Below are 13,988 nucleotides of genomic sequence, written 5' to 3' on the forward strand. Positions count from 1 at the left end.
AGAGTATGGGCCAGTCAACGCTCCTTCAGCGAGGCTCCATTATCTCCTCATTACTTACTTCTAATAATGGGTGAGACGCTATATCCGTACCCAAGTCCGAACATCCACGCAAATTACGAGCGTTCCTCATTTTACGGACCATTTAATGAGCATGAGACTAATGCTCCATAGATACTGGACACCTGCACTCTAGCCTAAACTGGGAATCCGAGGTATATAGATACTGGACACCTGCACTCTAGCCTAAACTGGGAATCTGAGGTATATAGATGCTGGAAACCTGCACTCTAGCCTAAACTGGGAATCTCCGGTATATAGGTGCTGGACACCTGCACTCTAGCCTAAACTGGGAATCTCAGGTATTTGCTGGTCCTTGGGTACCCTCTCTTGAATTGCCGCCCTTCTGGGCTCACCTCTTTAGCGGCTAAACACTTTAAACTATCTGCATTTGATATCTATGCTGTTACATTACAAAGCTCACTTAATAGGGTGCCACAGCAAGCTTTACCAGACTATCCCCTACCAGCCCAAGAGCCCAATAGTCTTTCCTATTTCGCCTTATTACATCCTCTTAAGGACAACTAAAGCCATCTGGTTGCACTCATTTCTTTTATCAGATCCCATGTTTCTTAGCTAAGACATAGTCGTTAGAATTTAGCACTGGTCTGAACTCCATTGTATCCTTTCATCCCACCCCACTAACTTCATTGCTTCCCCACGCATTCATCTTTACATGTCCCATCCTAGGTGCTGGCTTGGCAAACGTGTTCTTCCACTGGCACTGGGTTGGTTTACAAACTAACCTGGTAAAGGCCCCCTATAGTACTAGGGCCAGCTTGAGCACCGTTCAGGTCCATCACACAACCAGTTATCAACATTACCTAGCACCCAGACCTAGCTGGGCTGGCATATGCCATCACAGAAAACTGAACTGCACATGACTGGTCAAGGACTACTGATCACTAACTTAAGTTATGAAACGCACACCCATACAACCCTCAACCATATCCCATAACCCTCATCACTTGTGTGCCTTTGCCTTCAGAAATCGTTTGCGTTACTGTTGACTCCTCTCTTATTACCCTTTTACCCGACTCTCCATGTCCTAGCTCTTATTTCATCCTGTTCTAGCTTCACTCTTCGTTACCCTCAGACCAAGTTCTGGCAACAGCCGTGCAGGATCACAGTACACTTTATATTTGGACAAGGCTAGGCGTTATGAGACAACTACTTTGGGCCATTATTGTGCGCATGGCTGTGTGGGACAGCAGATGAATAATTTGCTCAGTGCGTCACTGCAATCCTTTTCTTCTTCCTTGACTGGTGTCCTTCTGGAGATGAACCTCTGCACCACCAGCTTCTCTGGTTCTTGCCTTCACTTATTACCGGCTTTCCTGATGGTGTTAATGATGAGGATCTGTGCAGCCCCCGATAAGTCAGATCTACTTGGGAAGACCAGCCCCCAGTTCTGCTCCATGTCTTTGGCTGGGAATCCCCAAAAATCCCACATAAGTTTAAAGTAAGGCTGGCCTGGCATCTTTGGAAATATTTTGACATTTGCATTGCTATCCAACTTCTTTGCCACCTGCGGTTAGTTGCTCCATGCCCCTTTCCCTCCTTAAGGCTTCAGAAACTTAATTTCGGCTTTAGTGCTGGGAAGGCCTCGCTAGTGATCCTCCGTTTTCCTGCCACAGTCATCCTCCCTTGCTGTGGTGCATTGTGGCGGGTGAGCCGATTCTCCTCCCTTCTTCGCTTGAGAGCGGGTCACCTGCAGAGGTGGCTTGACCTGCAGCATCCACTCACTTCCCCATTGCAGTGGCTAGCAAGTAGGTTACACGTAGAATGGGTGCCCTACTTCTCTCCCCTCCACAAACGTCTTGATACCTGCTGTTTTGCTTCCTCAGTCACTTGCACCACCTCTGCTGATGTCACTAGTGCACGCCCCAATCCGGAAGGCTAGCGAGCCTACTGCACAGTCCTGGTGTGTACAGTAAGCTGTTGCCTGTGGCCACTGAACCGGAGGGGGCAACCCCAGAATGGCCACAGCCTTTTTTGTTGGAAGGAGAAGCACCTAATTATCTCCTGTTGTCGCCATTGAATCCTAGTGAGTACACAGAAGTCTTGAGAGATGGACTGGAGTGTGTGGATCTGGCAAGGGAATCTCAAACATGTTTCATCACCTACTCAGGTAGTGTCCCTAAAGCGTCCAGCGCGGTGCAAGCTTGTGAAGCAAGCAGCACAATCGTGTCTTACAGACTATGAAAACATGATTCCCGCAATATCTGTATAGGGAATATAGAGTTGCGTTAGTCTTCTGCTATCTGACGAAAACGTGCTTGCAATCTCCATTTTGAAGCTGGTTGATACCGTAATGCATAACAGCTAGTTCCTTCTTTTTCTTAGTCTGAAGGTCTGGCTTGGTTATAATATGCATCATTGCTTAGTTTGAGAATCCTCTTTGAGTTACAAGTATTCAGCCTCATGGTCTTTCCTCGAATACAGAAGATATTTTGCCTTTAGGAATATTTGGTTTGGGAAATTGAGATGAAATGGGCACACCCAGTGTCCATAATAGCAATTTAAGATAAATAATTGATAGATCAATTTCATCTATATAGAGCAATACAACATATAACTACTGAACAAGCTGCTGGTGGCAACCCCATGCCCTCCCTTTACAAGGTGGGAGAGAGGACAGGGTGAATATGGTGGTATAGAGAGGTTTAGGGGGGTGCAAGACTGTTCCCTCCTGTGAACAAACCCTCACCCCCAATCCAGAAAAAAACGCGTCAACCTCCATTTTTGTCCACATTAAAAAAAAGTCTTCCAACAAAGATTCAAAAACATTGTCTGCAACCAATTGCATGAGCCCGTCCACCACTAACTCTGAGTTTTGTAATGAGTATAGGCTAGAAGGGGCTTTATCAGATTGATTTAATTGCATTATCAGACCTTGCTAGGAATAGAACCCAACCTACTCTTTATTTTTTTGCATTACAAAAGGGGTTTCTTAAGATTACCAATCCTGATATGATACTGTTGAATGAACAGGATGTTTCTGAGGGTGAAAGGCCTGGTCCCCTCACAGAGAGGGGGAGAATGGTTTCACAGTCACAGGCCACAGCTTGTTTCAAGATAAAGGATTTCAGCTACTGTCTCAGTTGCTGATCATTAGATTTTTCCCTTAGGGCCTGGCTGAGATTGTTCCAAGGAAGAGCACCGTGAGCCCTTCATATCCTTCTGCCTGGTTATTTTTCTTTCTGGCTGCATTTTTGCCAAATTAACGCTTGAGTGTCTTGGTCATCGATTTCTACTTGGAATGGAATCTTAAGCATGAAGCTTCAAGACTAACATCTGCCTTACCCAGCATGGCTGGCCCCATGACTTTTCTCAGATTCCAGTTATTGTCCCAACTTCATTGGTGAAATGAGTGGCAATTATTGGATTATTATGTTCTTTTGTACTGATTTGCAGTATTCGCACATGCGTGTGCAATTCCCTCCCCTGATTTTTGGTGTTTGTGTGTTCTCAGAGTGGTTTATTATATAGGATCCTGGACGTACATGAGCCATGGACCGAGCTAAGCCGCAGCCATGTTTCTGATGCCATGATGAATGGCTGCCGTGATTAGGGAAGTGGCGTAGAAAGAGTGCTGATTAGTTGGCACACATACAAGCCCATGAGGCAGTTCGTCTGTTGGGCCGGTCCCGGTTCAGGGCTTGGTAATGTCCAGTTGCACCCCAACACCGCCCTATTACTGTTTTTTGTGTCCCAGATGTAGGCAATGAGGGTAAACAGCCTGGGAACCTGAACAAGGAAGCACGTGGGCCGGGAGCAGCTACCATTGCATTATGAGGACAGATCTAGAGTGGTGGTGTGTACCACGTGGGACGGAAATGGAATTGTATGGTGTTGAATGATGCTGTAAAGCCATGCCCTCCAAGGCCAGAGGATGCAACGTTAGGACGTTTGTTAACGTAACCCGGCTAAATGTGGTATGAAGTGAAAAGGTATTTTTCTATCCATCGAATAGAAAAAAGACTGATTTAGAAAGACCACTCTGTGACCGCACAGAGCGGTCTTTCTAAATCAAACTGTCATGCCCCTGCTGCACACTAGTGAGTGCATTCAGGGGCTGACAGGCACATCGGGACTAAGGAGAGCCATCGCAGGAGAACAGGCAAGTGTTTGTGTGTGTGTGTGTGTTTATGTATTTTTGGGGTGCGGGTATGCTTGGGTGGGGAGGGAGGCTGAGGCTGCGGCAGCTGAGGAAGGGGCACTCAGGGGTTAAATCACCCCCTTTTCCCCCCGACATCCTGCCAGCGAGGGTGGGGGGGGCAAAGGAAAGTGATATTTTTGCTTTTTGAGGGCCACCGAAAATCCGCCAGAAAAAAGCTGTCTTTTTGGTAGTCGACCAACAAAAAGCAGAAATATCACATGGAACCCTAAATGTACCATAACTGACTTTCTGTATAAAGCTCATTGTTTGAAACCCCTACAGTTTCTATGCTTTGGGGCCACATTTCCAGGACGGGGATACAATGCTGGCGTCCTGCTCCATTTCTGCACAGCTGTATGGAAATAAATCTCTCTGTATCTTTGCTGTCCCGGTTTCTGTTGGATTATTGGGTGAAAGGCTGCTGTTCATAGCTGTAAACAGCTGCAACAGTTCTAACATACCCCTTTCCTTACCTCTGCACCCTATTCCTTGGCGGGCTCTCTTAATTGTATTTGATATAGAGCCATCATCCCACCTGAGGTAGATTCAGGTGCTTAGCAAGAGGCATGGCCAAAACAGAGACCAGGTTGATATGCCTTATGAGTGAGGAAGAGTTTTGGAAGGCCACGTGATTGGAGGTGGTTCTGATGCTTACGGGAAGAATGTTACATGAAGAAGGCCAGACAACCAATGCATATAAACTTCATGCTCTAGAAGAAGTCGGCTCCCACCAGAGATGTTTCCCCTGAATGTTAGTTGCCTGATGCTTGTGGGAGCATGTTGGGCATATATATAGTTTCTTCTCACTGATGGATGCCTGTGTGGCCAGTAAGTTACCCCAAGGGAAGTTCCCAAGAGTAGTTGAGAGAGAATGATGGGATGCAGGAATGCTGTTTTCTCAACACCCAGGATGGTGACTTCTTGGATCAGTGTGGTCAGACGTTGAGAGCCTCAGCGACACCTTGGCACCAGTGTTTGTGACCTCTGGTTAACCGTAGATCCCACAAAAAGAAGAGTTTCGGATGTGGCCAGGATAGATCATAGAGAGGTGTCTGGTGGGCATATGTAACTTCAGGTTGAAAAATAAATGAGACCCAGGGAAGCGGGAGAACCAACTGCACATGTTCACTCTTTCGCTTCCCATCGCTGCCCTCCTTCCTGACCTCTTCTGAGAGCTCCCACTTTCTGCTCTTTCCCACACACCCAACGAGATGCATGATCCAGCGTTCAATAAGAATCGGTGGATAAGGGGTTCTCTGGGAACTTCCCCAATTTCCCTATGACCTCTGGGATCTGGGAGGTTTGAACTGTTTGGTTTTGGGTAAGAGATGTCGCCCCCGGGATATGAAAGCACAGAATCCCATTCCTCCTTTTTAGGTCTGGCTAGAGGCAGCTTGAAAATGATGACGGAGAAAGCCCAAAAATGGAGGAGGCACCCCAGGGGGCAGGGTCCTCCTCTCCTCCCTCCCCCTGGGGTGAGGGGGAGGAACAATGAGAAGCGCGCCTAACGCTGGAAAAGCCCGCAAAGGGCGAACAAATAAGGGGGGGGCGGGCTAAGCCCCACATAAGCGGCAGGCGGTCAGTGGCAGGAAGTATTCAGCCCCTACAGCGGATGGACGTCGCCCGCCGCAGCAGAAAGGAGTTTTTTGTTTTTCCTCTTGGTTCATGTGGCTTGTTCGGGATGCTGTTTTCCGTTCCAGGAGAAGGAGGGTTCCGGTGCGCAGGATTGCCTGTTCCAGAGAAGGAGTTGATTTTGTTGCAGCAGCGAGGGTGCGTCGGGTAAGGAACCATGTAGTATGGAAAGGCCAGCGGGGCACATTCGGGAACAGAGGCAGCCAGGATATGGGAGCAATCCCGGGCATTGGAGTGGCCGTTGCGCCCGGAGCAATAGTGTATCCCCCTGTGAGACTATTTTATTGTGATGGGGGCCGGGGCTGAAAACATGTTTTTATGGGGTTAATAGCGTTTTACGGACACTATTAGCATAGTGGCAGCATCGGGATGGCTGCGGCAGCTAGGGGTGTATACAGCAACGAGAATGCTTTGCGTAAGGAACCAAGTAGTATGCAAAGGAGTGAGGAACTCTACTCGGGAGCAAACCCGGTCATTGGAGTGGCAGGTGTGCCGGGAGCAAGGTAGTAGCGTATTCCGCCCTGAAACCATTTCATTGCGATGGGGGCCGTGGCTAGAGAAATGTTTTAATTGGGTTTATGAGTTATGGCTGCTCTTAGCATAGTCCTAGCAGCGGGATGGTACGGTAGCTGGGTGTGTGGAAATGTCTTCTGGGGTTGCCGATGGGCCTGCTCAAAAGGTGGCCCAGTAGGCAGGTACGACGAGGGGTTAAACATTACACCCTGGGTGATGGTGGCCGCGGGTGTTATGTGGATACCCCGTGCCATCTGCTTACCTGGGGAATTAGCGCATTAGCCGCGTTAATTTAAAGCCATGCTCAGATTGCCATGGTCGTGGCGAATTGGCCGTTCATGGGTGGTTGGGCATGGCCAGCGCAGCCGAGTGTTGCATTTGTTTATTTTACTGTAAAGTTGATGGCAAGTGGCGCATAATACATCAATAGCTCAAGGGGTAGAGCATCAGTCTATCAGAAACCACAAGCAGGGTTCGAACCACCTATCAGGCATGTGTATGCAAGAGGGCAGATTGAGGTACACGTCGATATTTGGCCTCTGGGACGCACGCCTTTTCAGTGTTCTCCAGAAATGTTTTAGAATTGCACCTGTGGGTTCAGGCCTCCCCCTTATATATTTTGACAATTATCTGTTGTCAGTTAAGCTCAGCTGCACATTTTCTCCATGCTGCAGCAGCCATTGCAGGAGTAAACTTGGAGACATTTTTTTGCAGGCTGATCGCCATACGGACTAGCTAGTGGCCATGAACAAGACGGGCATTTTTAATTAAGTCTCTCTAGCGAAAGGAAACAAATTATGTTGGCGGACTGCAGTCTAGCATTGCAAATTAATTGGTCTTTTTAATATTTCAACACATTGATATCCGTCACCTCGATTAAGGTCATATGGGAAATGGGCACCATAACCGTAGTTTCTTTCAAATTCAGTCGTGCATGGGGTTTGTTATTACAATCACTGTAGTGATGGGACACTTTTTTAAGTTATGATGTTTCATTAGGATGGCTTGGCGCCTGCTCCCATTTTTCATTGTGTTAAAGATCCCTTCGTTGGTAGGGTTACACGCGCGGGGCAGAGAGGCATGCAGAGTTCCCCATAGGCGTTACTATGGGCCTCATTACGAGGTTGGAGGTAGCCATGGCCGGGCCAGGGAAATGCGCTGCGAGTGAGGTAATACTGGGCCTTTAATTCTAGCAGACGTGACATCTGTGTGGGAGTCATGTAAAGTAGGCTTCAACAGGCTCCTGGGTTATTCCCTCGCACCTTCTTGTCATCGGCAGCGTTGGGTGCTGCAACGAACAAGCGCAGGCAGGCAGCTTTGTTGAAAATGTTGAGGGGGAAATGGTGGAGTTTAAGGCCCAAGGAAGGCAACCCGGTAGAGGTGTCTTAAGTGGAAGGGGTTTTACTGCAAGGTAAAGGGGCTGTTTATGAATTAGGGCAAAGGTAGAACTCTGGGTGTGCATGGTCATGGCGGATGTTGTCCGGCCAGGCACGAGTTGCATACGGCTAGTAATTTTTGCCAGGGGGGCTAAATGTTCAGGCGTTGAAAGGCAGACTGGCGCGGCACAAGGTGGGTGTACCATTTCATGGCTTCATGGCAAGGTCTGGTAGTGGTGTGTCTGGAGATGGGTCGGGGGTCATGTTGCAGGTGTGACCAAGCTACAAGGTGATGTAAGAAGGGTTCATTTCAAAAGTAAGGTGTTAAGCAAGACAGCGGGGTACAGTGTTTGCACTGGGAGCAGAGTTTGGATTATCAGGTCAGCAAGTCCAACGCTGCCTTTCATCCTTGCGGGGTGATGAACAGGTAACGGTGGGGATGAGGCATCTGATGGGTAGCATGAGGGGTTTTTGGTAGGGCGCTACTTAAGTGCCCGAAGGAGGGCCGAGGACGGCCTAAAGGGGACAATGGCAAACGCAGAGAGTCTTAGAGCGGCACTCCCTCAGCCGGGGTTCGTCTGCATTGGGGCAGCTCGTTGGGACGGTGGCTGGGGACCTTTAGCCTACTAAAGGAATAGAAGTAGGGAAAGGAGGGCCCAGCCCCTCCAGCTCCTGAGCGGCACTACTCCAGCCTGGAAAAATTCCTGCAAGGGCAAGCAATCCGCTAAGGATTAGGGTTGGGGGGAATTGGGCCCACATGAAAAGGAATATGGAAGGGGGGGGAGCCTTCCTTTAAAAGGTAAATAAATGGATAGGAGTTAGACGAGGAGCAATGAAGGCAAAGTTGGTTTTTGGAAAATCAAGCAAAAGAATACAGCGCAACCTTTCCCGCCGGAAACGGCGCTCTCCCAATATGGTAACTCTTGCAAGGGCAGGCAGAGCAAGGATAAGTTGGTTGGGGTGCTTTTGCTTGATAAAAGATGGAGCTGAACCTACTGCGGGTGCAGTGTGATGAACACATTGGCCAGCCAGCCGGGTTAAAAGCAGGAGCCGGTGGATGAGCCATTGCAAGGATAATTTCACTCTTTCGGACCAACGCCTCTTGGGAGCCTAAGCGGCAGGGATGTCTGGTGGTAGCAATGAGGGCTCCGCTTCCTGCATAAACCGGAAGGGTCTTTACTCTTTGCGTGACCAGCACCTCTTGGGAGCCTAAGCGGCATGGGCGTCTGGTGGTAACCATAAGGGCTCAGCTTCCTTCGAATTACAGAGCTCTCCCAGCCCAGGGGCTCAGACACGAAGGATTGGGGGAGTTGGGCCTACCGACTGTGGTCTTAGTTGGACAAAGGGGGGAAGCAAGTGGCTGGACACGGAGCCGTACCTGCACGTAGCTTCCACAAAGGTGGTATGCCACTGGAATTAGGAAGCGAAAGGAGGGAGCCACAGTGGCCGGAAACCCACCTTCGGCTTGGCTGTGTTTTGGCGACCAGTGACAAGACAGACTCCGAATGAGCCATGGGAAAGCCGGAAGGGTTTTCGGTCTTCTCGGACCAGCGCCTCTTGGGAGCCTAACCGGCAGGGGCGTCTGGTGGTAACAATGAGAGGCTGTGCTTCCACCGACCAAACGGCACTCTCCCTGCCCAGGAACACCTGCAGGAGCAGGCGTGTCTCGGGCAGGAAGGGTTGGGGGAGTTGTGCCTACTATGGAGTGTGTTGGGAAAAGGGGGAAGCAAGTTTTGGACACGGAGTAGTCGCCGCACCTTCGGAGCTATTTTCACAGATGTTGGATGCGTTTTATTATATGTGCGAAAATAAAATCTGCGGCTTTTTATGCCAAAAAAGAAACATGGCTCATTCTGCACCTTACTGGTTGCGGAAAGTAAGGGACCAAGAGGAATGAACAAGAATAACGTATGTTGGCATAATAATGGACAAATAGCCGAGGTATTACTGTTTGCCGGCATATTGCAGTTGTGTGCTTCTAGGGACCCTGCTGTCAGTCAGCCACTCTGTTAGGCATTGCAAGTGCGTCCGGCTGAGAGCTCTGTTCCAGCAGGAGGAGTGGCTGCTCTCAGGGTTGCCTCTTGGAGAAAGGCTGCCCGTCGCGAGGGAGGTGTACCTGGGTTCCTATGACCTGGAGCTGAAACCGGGTTGACATTTTCTTTTCTTTGTTTCCTCGGAAGAGGTCATGTGGTAGTGTATGAAACAAAGCGGCGAGTACAGAAAGGAACCTTGTATTTATTTAAATGTGTACGGTTTCTGCTTCACTGCCAGCTTAGAGAGCTTTGCCATGAATTGTGTATATGTTGTCTGTTCAGGGCAGAGCACGACTCGGGCTACTATTCATGAATTGCACTGTAAAGGAAGCAGAGGGTGCCATGCCTCTGTGATATGAACCCAGCCTGTCGCCTGTCTTATCCTCATCTTGAGTTTGCCTCGAAGACAGTCCTGCTCCTTTGCCGTCACTCCCACTACCTATAGAGAAGTTGTGGCACTGGTCCTTGAGGTCAATCTCTATGCTGCTCTGGCTTTCAGAGCGCATGGGTTGGCACACTAGTCTCGTGAACCAGTGGTGCCAACTAGGAAACCCTTTATGTTTTCGTTGAGTGTGGAACATTTTGGTGGTATTAATGCAGCAAATCGACAAGCTTCCAAACCGGCACATAGAACGTCTTTCAAGAATGTCCAACTCTAATGGGGGCCGATGCATTATCTGCAATCATTTCACAATATGCCTAATTTATCATAAAAGGACCACACTTCGAATTTTGACTTCTGTGTTTTTTTTGTCAACCCAGTGATTTTTATGTTAATTTGTAATATAAAATGTTCACCATGATTACATTTTAATGATGTTGGTAGAAAATAAATCTGCGTACCCATTATTAGCGTGGTGGAGCATTCGATCAGTAACGTGGTTAGGCATCCAATCATTAGCATGGTGAGGCATCCAATCATTAGCGTGGTGGGGCATCTGATTCTTAGCGTGGTGGGGCATCTGATTCTTAGCGTGGTGGGGCATCAGATCCTTAGCGTGGTGGGGCATCAGATTCTTAGTGTGGTGAGGCATCCAATCATTAGCGTGGTGGGGCATCTGATCCTTAGTGTGGTGGGGCATCTGATCCTTAGTGTGGTGGGGCATCCAATCATTAGCGTGGTGGGGCATCTGATTCTTAGCGTGGTGGGGCATCAGATCCTTAGCGTGGTGGGGCATCAGATTCTTAGTGTGGTGAGGCATCCAATCATTAGCGTGGTGGGGCATCTGATCCTTAGCGTGGTGGGGCATCTGATCCTTAGTGTGGTGGGGCATCTGATCCTTAGTGTGGTGAGGCATCCAATCATTAGCGTGGTGGGGCATCTGATCCTTAGTGTGGTGGGGCATCTGATCCTTAGTGTGGTGGGGCATCTGATCCTTAGTGTGGTGGGGCATCTGATCCTTAGTGTGGTGGGGCATCAGATCCTTAGTGTGGTAGGGCATCAGATCCTTAGTGTGGTGGGGCATCAGATCCTTAATGTGGTGGGGCATCAGATCCTTAGCATGGATGAGGCATTCGATCAGTAACGTGGTTAGGCATCCAATCATTAGCATGGTGAGGCATCCAATCATTAGCGTGGTGGGGCATCAGATCCTTAGCGTGGTGGGGCATCAGATCCTTAGTGTGGTGAGGCATCCAATCATTAGCGTGGTGGGGTATCTGATCCTTAGTGTGGTGGGGCATCTGATCCTTAGTGTGGTGGGGCATCCGATCATTAGCATGGTGGGGCATCTGATCCTTAGTGTGGTGGGGCATCTGATCCTTAGTGTGGTGGGGCATCTGATCCTTAGTGTGGTGAGGCATCCAATCATTAGCGTGGTGGGGCATCTGATCCTTAGTGTGGTGGGGCATCTGATCCTTAGTGTGGTGGGGCATCCAATCATTAGCATGGTGGGGCATCTGATCCTTAGTGTGGTGGGGCATCTGATCCTTAGTGTGGTGGGGCATCTGATCCTTAGTGTGGTGGGGCATCTGATCCTTAGTGTGGTGAGGCATCCAATCATTAGCGTGGTGAGGCATCCGATCCTTAGCGTGGTGAGGCATCCAATCATTAGCGTGGTGGGGCATCTGATCCTTAGCGTGGTGAGGCATCCAATCCTTAGCGTGGTGGGGCATCCGATCCTTAGTGTGGTGGGGCATCCGATCCTTAGTGTGGTGGGGCATCTGATCCTTAGTGTGGTGGGGCATCCAATCATTAGCATGGTGAGGCATCCAATCATTAGCGTGGTGGGGCATCAGATCCTTAGTGCGGTGGGGCATCAGATCCTTAGTGTGGTGGGGCATCCGATCATTAGCATGGTGAGGCATCCAATCATTAGCGTGGTGGGGCATCTGATCCTTAGCGTGGTGGGGCATCTGATCTTTAGCGTGGTGGGGCATCTGATCCTTAGCGTGGTGGGGCATCTGATCCTTAGCGTGGTGGGGCATCTGATCCTTAGCGTGGTGGGGCATCCGATCCTTAGTGCGATGGGGCATCCGATCCTTAGTGCGATGGGGCATCCGATCCTTGGTGCGGTGGGGCATCGGATCATTAGCGTGGTGTGGCATCTGATCCTTTGCTTGATGTAGCATCTGATCCTTTGCCTGATGTAGCATCTGATCCTTTGCCTGGTGGGGCATCTCATCCTTTGCCTGGTGGGGCATCTGATCATTAGCGCAGTGTGGCATTCAATCCTTAGCCTGGTGTGGGCATCCGATCATTAGTGTGGTGAGTCATTTTGTTCAAGTTATTGCCTTGGATTGCTCAATTTCTTTAAGTTACAGTAACCAACATCCTGACCCTGTAGTCTGACCCCACCCAATCTCATTGGTGTTACTCGGAACCCATTCTAGGAGGCAAGAAGGGTGGAACCAGAAAGGCTCAAATTGTTGCTTTGTTTTAGGTGTTTTGTAAGGTGCTGCACACAGAAACATTGGAGAAGGGAGTGTGTATATGACGACCATAGCTGATTATTGACGATCTGGATAAGTCTTTCCCCTCCCCCCCCCCTGAAACAGAACTTGTAAGAGAGCAAAGGGACAGAGAATTTTCCCCACTTGGGCCTTATACGTTTGGTGGTATTCGCAGTGCTACTTACTCCAAACAGAAATGCATTTACGAATAGTGGTAACTAGAGAATCTCCACTTAGTTAGGAGTTGTGGAGGACTGGCAAATGGACAACTTGTCTCCAAAAGTAATTCCATTGGAGGTCATTTCTCCTTTTTGTTGTAGGTAATGCCTCCTTGCGTAGGCTCGAGGTATTCCCTCCTACTGGGGTTGCAACTATTAATCAGGAGGACCAAACAACAAGATCTGAGTTTAAGATTGAGCAAAGCTTGGGCTGAGATCAGACTGAGCAAAGCTTGGGCTGAGATCAGACTGAGCAGAGCTTGGGCTGAGATCAGATTGAGCAGAGTTTGTCCTGAGATAGAGCAGAGTTTGTCCTGAGATCAGATTGAGCAGAGTTTGTCCTGAGATCAGATTGAGCAAAGCACAGGCTGAGATCAGATTGAGCAAAGCTTGGGCTGAGATCAGACTGAGCAAAGCACGGGCTGAGATCAGATTGAGCAGAGTTTGTCCTGAGATCAGATTGAGCAGAGTTTGTCCTGAGATCAGATTGAGCAGAGTTTGTCCTGAGATCAGATTGAGCAAAGCACGTGCTGAGATCAGATTGAGCAAAGCTTGGGCTGAGATCAGACTGAGCAAATCTTGGGCTGAGATCAGATTGAGCAAAGCTTGGGCTGAGAAGAATTAACCGCATTGCTAAATCTTAAGGCACCCGTTGCTGATCCTTCCGCTGCTTTGCAGGTTATTGCAGCGTAGGTGTTCCTAAAAGCCATCTGACACACACACACACACACCCATCCCCCACTTCCTGGAACGCACAATTACTCAGGACAAATGCTGCCACTTTTGCTGCGGCAACATCGTACAAAATAGCTACCAAGGGAAAACAAATGCAGACTTGTTTCATTATGCATAATCTGAACCGGCACAAAGCATGGATTTATTTGAAACCAAGCAAGGCAGAAAAATGAAACTATTTCTCTTTCGCTGCTGGCCATTGCCGGGTGGAACGTAGCCACATAGGTTTCTGTTGTTATTTCTGGACTTTTTGTTTTGTTTCTATGCTTGATGATAAATGCTTAGGATATATTTTTTGAAGTATGTCCGTTAACACTGTCTGGTCCCGCTCTCGAGCGGTGCTGTTTTCTAATATCATCTGGGTTCTCAT

At 48.9% G+C, this 13,988-nt stretch overlaps 1 protein-coding gene across 7 annotated transcripts in view; it reads left to right on the top strand.

The window, feature by feature from the left end:
* Positions 1-13,988, top strand: part of CEP128 (centrosomal protein 128) — an 864,240-nt gene that overhangs the window by 286,805 nt on the left and 563,447 nt on the right. The window lies entirely within an intron of this gene.

The sequence above is a fragment of the Ambystoma mexicanum genome, chromosome 14, assembly GCF_040938575.1.
Source record: "Ambystoma mexicanum isolate Mex_15411 chromosome 14, UKY_AmexF1_1, whole genome shotgun sequence".
Lineage (NCBI taxonomy): Eukaryota > Metazoa > Chordata > Amphibia > Caudata > Ambystomatidae > Ambystoma > Ambystoma mexicanum.